Source organism: Crinia signifera, chromosome 7 (assembly GCF_055691185.1).
Source record: "Crinia signifera chromosome 7, ASM5569118v1, whole genome shotgun sequence".
Lineage (NCBI taxonomy): Eukaryota > Metazoa > Chordata > Amphibia > Anura > Myobatrachidae > Crinia > Crinia signifera.
In genome coordinates, this window is record NC_139223.1 from 79,633,937 (window position 1) to 79,643,567 (window position 9,631).

Below are 9,631 nucleotides of genomic sequence, written 5' to 3' on the forward strand. Positions count from 1 at the left end.
ATAATTTATTATCACATCCTTTATGAGCACCTTAATATGAATCGAGAAATACAAACCTTCGAAAAGTAAATTCTTTAATACATTCGCTATGTTTAGCTACGTAAGTATTGGACAAATCCATAGAAAACACAATTGACTATTTTACCTTTAAAAAATAAAAGGACTGATTTACTACAGAGCAGTTTTTCCTGCTGCACCTCCCAAATGTATATATAATAGATACGGATCACTGGCGGACAGAACAGACACGGTCATCCCAATTTCAGGGAATCCTGACAGTCCAGTAAGTATACTTGCCCTCACCACAGCCCTACCCTAAGCTTACCAAGTTTGCTAAGTCTAACCCTCCCATCTTGTAGCCTAACTCAATCCCCACCCTTCTATGAACCTAACCCGGCCTCACTACAGCCTAACCCCAAATCCTCCAATATGACATTAACCCTAACCCTCCTGTCCACATCCTTATTGCTACCGGATTCCAGTGGGATGTTATCTGTATCTCATATATGCAGTTGTGACTATGCCACTTTTAAAAGGGGATGATGGCAAAGGTTAGCTTTAAAAGTGCTGAGTGAAGAGATCAGCATACTGGGCGCTACCCCTCTCCCTGTTTTAGATGTCTTATACTGTATATCACTAACCTATGAAAGACTGTTTTTTTTTTTATTTATTTTGGTATTGCTTATGTCTTAAATGGTGTTTTGGTACAATGAAGACAGCTATTAGTGTTTTTTTTTTCTAGCTGTGTGCTGCTTAATGATCCCTAATGGGTGCTTACAATGTTAAATGCACCCCCACTATCAACACAGAAGCGTGGCGAGCGGCGGTGGTATGCGTCCTCCGACTTTTTCATACCCCCCACTATCCACATCGGCGTAGAGTTGATTTTATATAGTGTGGCGAGCGGACGCGTATTACTTTACATGTATTACGCTGCGCTTGCCACACTATATAAAATCAACTCCACGCCGACGTGGATAGTGGGGGTATGAAAAGGTCATAGGATGCGTACCGCCACCCCTCGCGGACTCGCTGCGCTCGCCACGCTTTGGGTTGGCGTTGATAGTACGGGTGGCATGGGGGTGCTTTTTACATTGTAAGCACCCATTACTGTGCTTATACAATTATTTATCTTATAGGGGCCACATTTAACATTGAAAACACCCATTAAGGTGCTTATACTATTTTAAATTGTATACCATTGTATATGGAATACAATTTAAAATTGTATAACTTCGGCTGCTATCGCGTAGCCTCGCATACCATCGTATGCCTTATGGTATGCGATGCGCGCCGTGCTAGGAAACCAAAAGGAGACTACATTTGTTGTAATTAAACTACCCAGATGAAGGCTGTTGGTGTAGCAACCTTTTTTTGAAGGTGAAATGAACACTTGCAGATGGTAGTGGGGTCATACTCCTTTCAGCAGCATGGCCCTCGCTAGTAATGTCTTCCACTGGAGCTGCATACAGCACCGACTGAGGATGTTTCTGACTATGTGCGGGAGCGTTCATCGTCTGCTCTCTAGTGTGTACATGCTAGACTATGTGAACGTTTTGTCGTTCTAACTTGTCAGAATCTACAAATTTTAACAAAAAAACTCATCCTGTAAAGATCTTTGTTCTCTTATCTACTGTCTGAACTAGTGGACTAGCTAGAATATAGATTTTGAATATGCAGAAGAGTCATCACAAAACCATACTCTGAAAATATATTCATATGATCTATATGCCATGAAATGTGTAATCAGCTTGTCCTTGCCAAGTCCTAAAGTGTGAGCAATCTTAAGACATTAGTCCGACTTAAGGGTAAGTTGGAGGAGATTTCCCTTGCACTCCCCAGGAGGTCTAACATCCAACCTGGCACTTGATGTGCTGATTTTTACATGCAATTTATTTTATTTTGTAAAAGGATTCAAGGGGAGCCTTTGGGGGTGTTCAAGGGAAGTCTGGGGGTGCTTTTTAGCACCTGCAAAGCATCAATGTGCCATTGATGGCTGCGCATACAATTCATGTGCAGCACTCCCAATGAGCATGGGTCTGTGCACCGGGTTGAAGCGGATTTCAAATACATGGCCCGATCCATATGAATCGCGTGAAATTGGGCCAAATTACACTAATAAAGTGGTTCACAACCTGGGGTACTTGAAAATAATATTGTAAATGGTGCACAAAGTCACCCATCACCATGGAGATAATACGGCAGACTGAACCCAAAGTGATGCAATTGTTTATCAGCATCTCCTCGTGATTTTGCCTGAACAGTGATTTGCTGGGAGTTGCCCACGCTGCCCTCAGACGTTCCTAATCATCTGCCTAGATGACGCGGGTGGCATTCAATCAGTGTTAGCAGGAAAATCTGACACAGAGGGACCCGATTCGGTAACCCGCTACTCCTTAAAATGAGGACAATATACTACTCATGCCCACTCTACACTTAAGTACTCTGGCTATTTCAAATTGAGAGGAAGGGGGTATTCCTGAAATGCCCAATCAATGGTATGGGAGAGAAAAAAAGGTTGGAAACCATTGCACTAGTGTATGGGGGCCTTAATGGAATGGGACGAGCGAATCAACAGATTAAACCTGAAGTAACTGAAGACTTTTTAAGCGTCTAAGGCAGGGCTGGCCAAACTGGTCCATGTTTTCCAAATCACCTAGCTGGTGCACAGCTGTAGTCATTACCAACTGTCACATTTTCAAACCTGCTGCATTCATTCCTACTTTAAATGCACAGGTTGCCTGAAAAATATGAACTGTTGGTAGATCTTGAGGACAGGTTTGGCCACCCTTGGTCTAAGGCAGGCATGTCCAACGTTGGCCCTCCAGATGTTGTGAAACTACACATCCCAGCATGCTTTGCAATAGTTTTAGCATTCTCTAATAGCAAAACTGTGGCAAAGCATGCTGGGATGTGTAGTTTCACAACATCTGGAGGGCCAACGTTGGACAGGCCTGGTCTAAGGCATATTAAGACTGACCTGGTGCTTTTGGTTTGAACCATTTTACATCCTAATGTTACATGGGATATGGTAATTTGGTCTACAGCTGGGGTAGCCAACTCCAGTCCGAGAGCTACCAACAGTTAATGTTTTCCAGGTCTCCTCACAGAATCACAAGTAAAGTAATTATCACCACCTGTGGATCTTTTAAAATGTGTCAGTGAGTAACGAGTGCACCTGTGCAGCAGAGCTAGGTTGTCTGGAATATGTGAACTGTTGATAGGTCTCGAGGACTGGAGTTGGCTACCACTGGTCTACAGCATGATGTTCAACAGTCATTATTTTGACATGGGTCTATGCTGACATAGGAAAAGGTTGACTAGTTCTAGGTCGAAAGGTCATTAGTTTGACGTGGGGTTTTTCACTTTTGTGCCGACAGGTGGTATTTCATGCCCTACCATCCACTAGGGCAGGCATGTCCAATGTTGGCCCTCCAGATGTTGTGAAACTACACATCCCAGCATGCTTTGTAATAGTTTTAGCATTCTCTAATAGCAAAACTGCAGCAAAGCATGCTGGGATGTGTAGTTTCCCAACATCTGGAGGGCCAACATTGGACATGCCTGCACTAGGGCGTGGTGGGAGAATAAAGCGATGCATAGCGAGCAATACGAGGGGATGCGGTGCACTTGAAACTGTGTCCATGTTGACTGTGTTGACATTCAGGTAAAAAAAACTGAAAAACCCCATGTCGACCTTTTGACTGACATTGTCGAATTAACGACCTGTCGAACTAATGACCTTTCGACCTAGAACCATCTTGACCTAATGGTGTCGACCATCATGCTGTAGACCAAATGATCCCAACCCTGTTAACATATGTTTGGTGGGTTTGGACAGGTATCATTTAAACAATATATAATATAATGACTCAAATGTAAACAATATGGAATCAATATGTAGCTCTAGTCTAGAAATATATTTTAAGCTACTATATCCCTGCATTAAATTAATGCGTTACATTTTTCCTAGCCTACAGCTCTGCAATTTTCACTATCCATTTTACCTACTCCGATTTCTTGCTCCCCGTTTCTTTTCGGAGATTAAGTCATGGCCCTAAACCTATGTTGTGTGTCTACCTTCAATAACAACAAAACTGACACTTGTTTAGATGCAAAAATACTTATATACATGTATGCTCATATTTGAGTCACTAGCAAATATAGGTGTCTGGAGGTGTCCAACAGGCCTGGGGAAAGTTAGGCCACAAATGGTTTAGCTTAAGGTCTAGTGTAGTGGTATCCAACCTTTTTCGCGGCGGGAGCTACTCGCGAAAAAGTAAACCGCCCGAAGAGCTACCAAAATAATAAAATTTAAAAAAATGTGCATACTAACCAAAAAATGCCCTTTACACATTATGCCACACACTGATGCCCCTTGCACATTATGCCACAAACTGCAATGTCCAATATGTCGCATACATACCTCCCAACATTGGAGGCAGAGGAGAAGGGACATGTGCTTGTTCCGAAGGCACACGCCTGAAATTAGGGGGTTCACCTACTACCGTGGAACTCCTGCAAGGCTAAAGCTCCCATTTTTTCCGCTATAGGGGTAAAGTCAGCGCTCTAAGAGCTGTAGCCATGGGTGTGGCCAATGAATATTGGGGTGTGATACACATATGCCCCCAATAGTGCCAGATACACATTTGCTCCCACAGGGCCAGGTATGCCCCCCTAGTGTCAGGTATGCCCAGAGGCGGGCTGGGCCGGGGGGCAGGGTGCCATGTGCCCCCGGGCCGCTTAACCAATTGCTAGCTGCGGGCCGACGTGCTGGATCACCATCTGGTGATCCTGCACATTGTTTACCTCCTCCTCCAGCCGTCCAGCGCTGGCCGCGGCTATAAGAAAATGGCCGCCGGCACTGAGGACATGTCCTCAGTGCACATGACATTTACTCTGTCCACCCCTGCGTCTGACGAGTGGAGTTTAGGAAAGAGTCGGGGCGGGCGCAGGAAAAGGCAGAGAAGCGGGAGCCGGCGAGGAGGAGGTGACTGGGGAGGAATGAAGCACTGCAGCCGGACAGCCACCGCAAAGGGGCTGTCCCTAGCCAGTGAGTGCTGGATGCGGAGGAGGCTGATAGCGATAGGTAAGGCTGTGGACAGGAGAGCGGGGACTGTGCTGGGGAGGCAGGCCTAGGAGTGGTTGGGGGGCTGCTGTTGCTTTGAGTCTGGGTGCTGTGTAACACTCCGCAGAGGAAGAGTGTGAGCGCGGCTCCATCCTGTGTGATGCTGACAGTGGTCATATAATATGTCTGCCATATACATCCTGTGGTGTCCTCCTGTTAATATGCAGGGGGAGCAGCCTGTGGTGTCTTGATGTTATGCAGGGAGAGCAGCCTGTGTTGTCCTGGTATTATGCAGGTGGAGCAGCCTGTGGTGTCCTGGTATTATGCAGGGGGAGCACCCTGTGGTGTCCTGTTATTATTATACAGGGGGAGTGGGGGTTACCCAGCCCTTAGCAGCCCCCACTCACCTCTGATGGAGCAAATGTTTGATTTTTTTTTTTGGCTGATCACGCATTGCGATCGTAACTCAGCCCTCGCCCTCTTATTCTCTGCCCACTTGCGGCAATATTTTATTTTTCCTGGGGGGGGGGTTATGGGCCAGTGCTCGGGACTTGCCCCCTGGGCTAAAAGTTGCCAGCCAGCCCCTGGGTATGCCCCCAAAGTGTCAGGTACACACATGCACAAATACACCCTCTGCCCTCAAATATCCAGCATATTTTACCAGAAAAAAAAAACCTGTGAGCCAGCAGATTTTAATTAACAGACCTGGCAGGGTACATGCCCACACACCCTGTGCCCTGAAATAGCCAGCATTAAAGATAAAAAAAAAAACATTGGGAACACACACACACACAGCACATGTAGCCAGCGGCGAACACACACACACACACACACACACAGAGGAAATGTACCAGATCCGTGAAGGCATTCAGAGGCGTTCACAGCTGGGTATAGAAGTCGGAGGCCCAGGGAGATGACCGCGGTGTCAATGGAGTTCAGGAGTGTGACTCCGGACGTAGTGCAGCTGCTGTAGCAGAAAGCGCGCCCAGTGACCTCAGGCTGTAAAGTGAGACCCACGTCGCCGTAGCAGCTGGAGGTCACTTTCTTACGCCGATGACCTCCTGCCAACAAGTGAGGACCGCACCACGCCTGCGGAGCAGCAGGAGGTCACTTTTCTGCGTTAATTGACCTCCTGCCGCCGAGCGAGGAGTGCAATTATGGCAGAGGAGCAGCCGAGCTACCTGTTACTACCCGGCGAGCTACCCGTCGCTCGCGAGCGACGGGTTGGCGATCCCTGGTCTAGTGCAATTTATGAATATCCAGTTCACAAAAAAATTGCAACTCACTCGAATGACACAAACTCATGAATATTTATTATAATAGCTGTACAGATTCAAATATTTAAATTGTGCTGGTCATCTAGCTTTGGAATAGCATTAATGTTGACCCCAATTTCAATCAGACATTTTAGAGAAAATTTACTAAAATATACCACTTTTTGAAGTCTTGGATCTCAATCTCCTTTGCTTTGAGTAATTCAAATGAATGTTACCCTGTGTCTTAGGATACCCTAAAGGGATCTGGTCACATGTTTGACAGCTACCATGTTGACATTAGCTTGCGAACATCAGAGGGGAATAGTTATGGTTACTCTGTGGTGGGAGGGGGTGTTAAATGTTGCACATCTTACCTTCAGGACCCAGAAGCCACTTCAGCTTTCAGACTGGCAAGAGGCAGCTGGGTGACTAGGCATGTTAGGTTGACATTTTATAATGTCAACATTTCATCTGTGTAGACATGATCACAGTTGTATGAGAACTGCTGACATAGCAGACTTCACGTGCTCATAAATTGCTTTATATAGATCCCAAACAGATTAACTAAGTTTTAGTTTAGATGCATTTTTCTAACTTCTTTGTATATGTTGTATGATTAAATCCATCGCAATAAAGATTTTAGTACATTTTGTTTTCTCAAATTGGTTCACATACATATAAATACCACAGTAATTCCTAAAGACGTTTGTATTTGTGGATGAGGTGTCTGCAGTAAGGACAGTGGTGATGTACATCTTTGCAACTGTTGACACACAATGGTATTAAGCAGCAACCTAACAAACATCTAAAAGAAAAGAAAATAGTTTTAATACAGGTGATAAAATACTGTTCTTGCATTCAATATAAATGTTTGACAGGTAAATACATGTTTACATTGCCTAGTTGTGCATCTTTCATGATTTTTGGTATCAAAATCTACAGTATTACCCATATAATTGGCAGCCATCTAGCATGACTGTTATACAATACTATCTATGTGGTATCACATTTTAGTTTTAGTGCATGTTTGCTTTCTTTAAAGAAGAATACAATAAAAAGTATTCAGTCCTTATTTCATACTTGCCTACTTTTGAAAACTAGTTTCAGGGAGATTACAGTTGGTAGTAGAATTTTGCACTGCATCCTATTGAGGGGGTGTGTCATGTTCCACCTAAAGGGCATCTTATTCCATATATGGAGATATTGTGAATAGAGATTCATAGTTGGCTCCTACCTTATGGTAGGAGGGGGGCTGGCACTGGCTGCGATACTGGCTCCCCTCGTTGGTCCCCGCTGCATTGTTCCCAGTGCTTGTAACAGGCACCGGGACTGGCGCATGCCTAGTACCAACCTCTGTACTGTGCGTGTAGCCAGCTTCTATGGACTGCTTCGGCAACAGCCCTAGAAGTGAAATCAAAGTCCCAAAGCCTGTGCAATATAGGGACCAGCACATGGACAGTACTGTAGTAGGTACTGCGCATGTGCAGACCCTGGATTATTATATGCAGCAGCCCATAGAGGCATCCCAGAGGGAGGGAACACCTCCCAATGGGACTGCCTTGGGTGACTGCACTGACTTCCTATTGGAAGTTTGACCTGCCAGTCTCTCAGACTGCATTTGGCTTGCCTACAGTGGTGAATTTTACTGGGGGGGGGGGGGGGCCGCCACTAGAGATTATGAATGTGGCACCTAAAAGCGTGGGTGTGTACTGCTACACTTGAGAGGAATCTTTTAAAATATAGGGGGAGATTCTCTAAAGCAGGAATGCGGTAAAAGCCCGTTATCGGGGTCTTTACCGCATTTTGATATGCAGCAAAACCTGCACTGCGGGTTTTCACTGTGGGGGGTATCGCCAGGTATCGTGGGCTTCTTAACGCTCCCACGCCACACCCAGCGCTGTGCTGCCTGGACCTGTGACCCCCTCCTGCACTGTATCCTCTTCCGGGTGCAGGGAGGAATAGAGCCTGCATGCAGAGCAGCCCTGGGTAATGGAGGGGGAGCCGCCGGGACCCACAGCACATCGCTGGCAAGATTGCAAAGGACAGCTCCTAACGCAAGAGCTGTCCTTTGCCATAATTATCGCATATGTTAGAGCATATGCGATAATTAGGTCTGCGGTAGCCGCCGATGTGCGGCGGCAAGGGGGTGTGGATGTTAGAGCATCCCCCCCAGAATATCCAAATGTAGATGAGCCCTAAAGCAGTTAGTAAAAGCTACTATACTTGCTAAAGTGCTGGGAAATGGTGCTGATGACTCGATGTAAATGTCTCTAGAGCTCATTCCTTTTTTTCCCAAAAAATTTAACAGTGTAATGCGGGCTAGGTGTAATGAAGGAGATTACTAGACTGAGGGAGTCTCCTGCAGAATGCAGGAGGGTAGGCAACTATGCCTTATTTGCAGATAGATTTGAGTATTGATTTTACCATGTAATCAATTTTGCATTGGTACGAAGTGTGCAGACCTTGCCAAGAGGGAGCAAAATAAACGAGCTGTGGCTTAACTTGCGGTTGGATCATCTCAACAGCATTTATACTACAGTATATGGGAAAAAAACTGTTTAGGGATTTGATCCCTAAAACGTGGGTATTTCAAGATTAGACTGCACATGCGCAGTCTAAAGCCGGGCAGCGTCTGAATGAGTGCTCAGACGCTGCCTGGTTTCTTCTGTCCGCAGCAATGCGGCTCTGCGCACAGCCCGCCTCGTCCTGGGTGCACTGCCCTCCCATCTCCATTAGCCCACCCTCCCGGCCGCACCGCACATGTATGTAAATATGCGGGGCGGCCAGGATTGTTTTTACTTTTTTTTTTATTATTATTAGGGAAGCCAATCACTGGAATTCTGGGATTGGGCATTTTTCAATCCCAAATTCTGGGATTGAAAAAAAAAATGCCACAGGATTGGAATCCCTAGTTCTAGGGTTTACTGAAATACAATATGCCACGCTGCTTGTTTAAAATAATATTTGATTATTAGTTATTTATTTATTACCAGTTATTTATATAGCGCACAGATATTCTGCAGCGCTTTACAGAGAATATTTGCATAGTCACAGCAGTCATTGCCCCAGTGGAGCTTACAATCTATGTTCCCTACCACATGTACACAAGACAATCTAGGGTTAATTTTGTAATGGAAATAATACATCAATCTTATGTTAAAACAGGGATTCTCATGAATTCATATAAAACTTCTCAATTTCTCCAATAAAGGGAATTATTCCGAACTGATCGGTTCTCTGCTAATTTGTAGAAACCTGTAATCGCCGCCCAGCCAAAGTGAAATCCTGCCCTGAGCAAGCCTCCAAA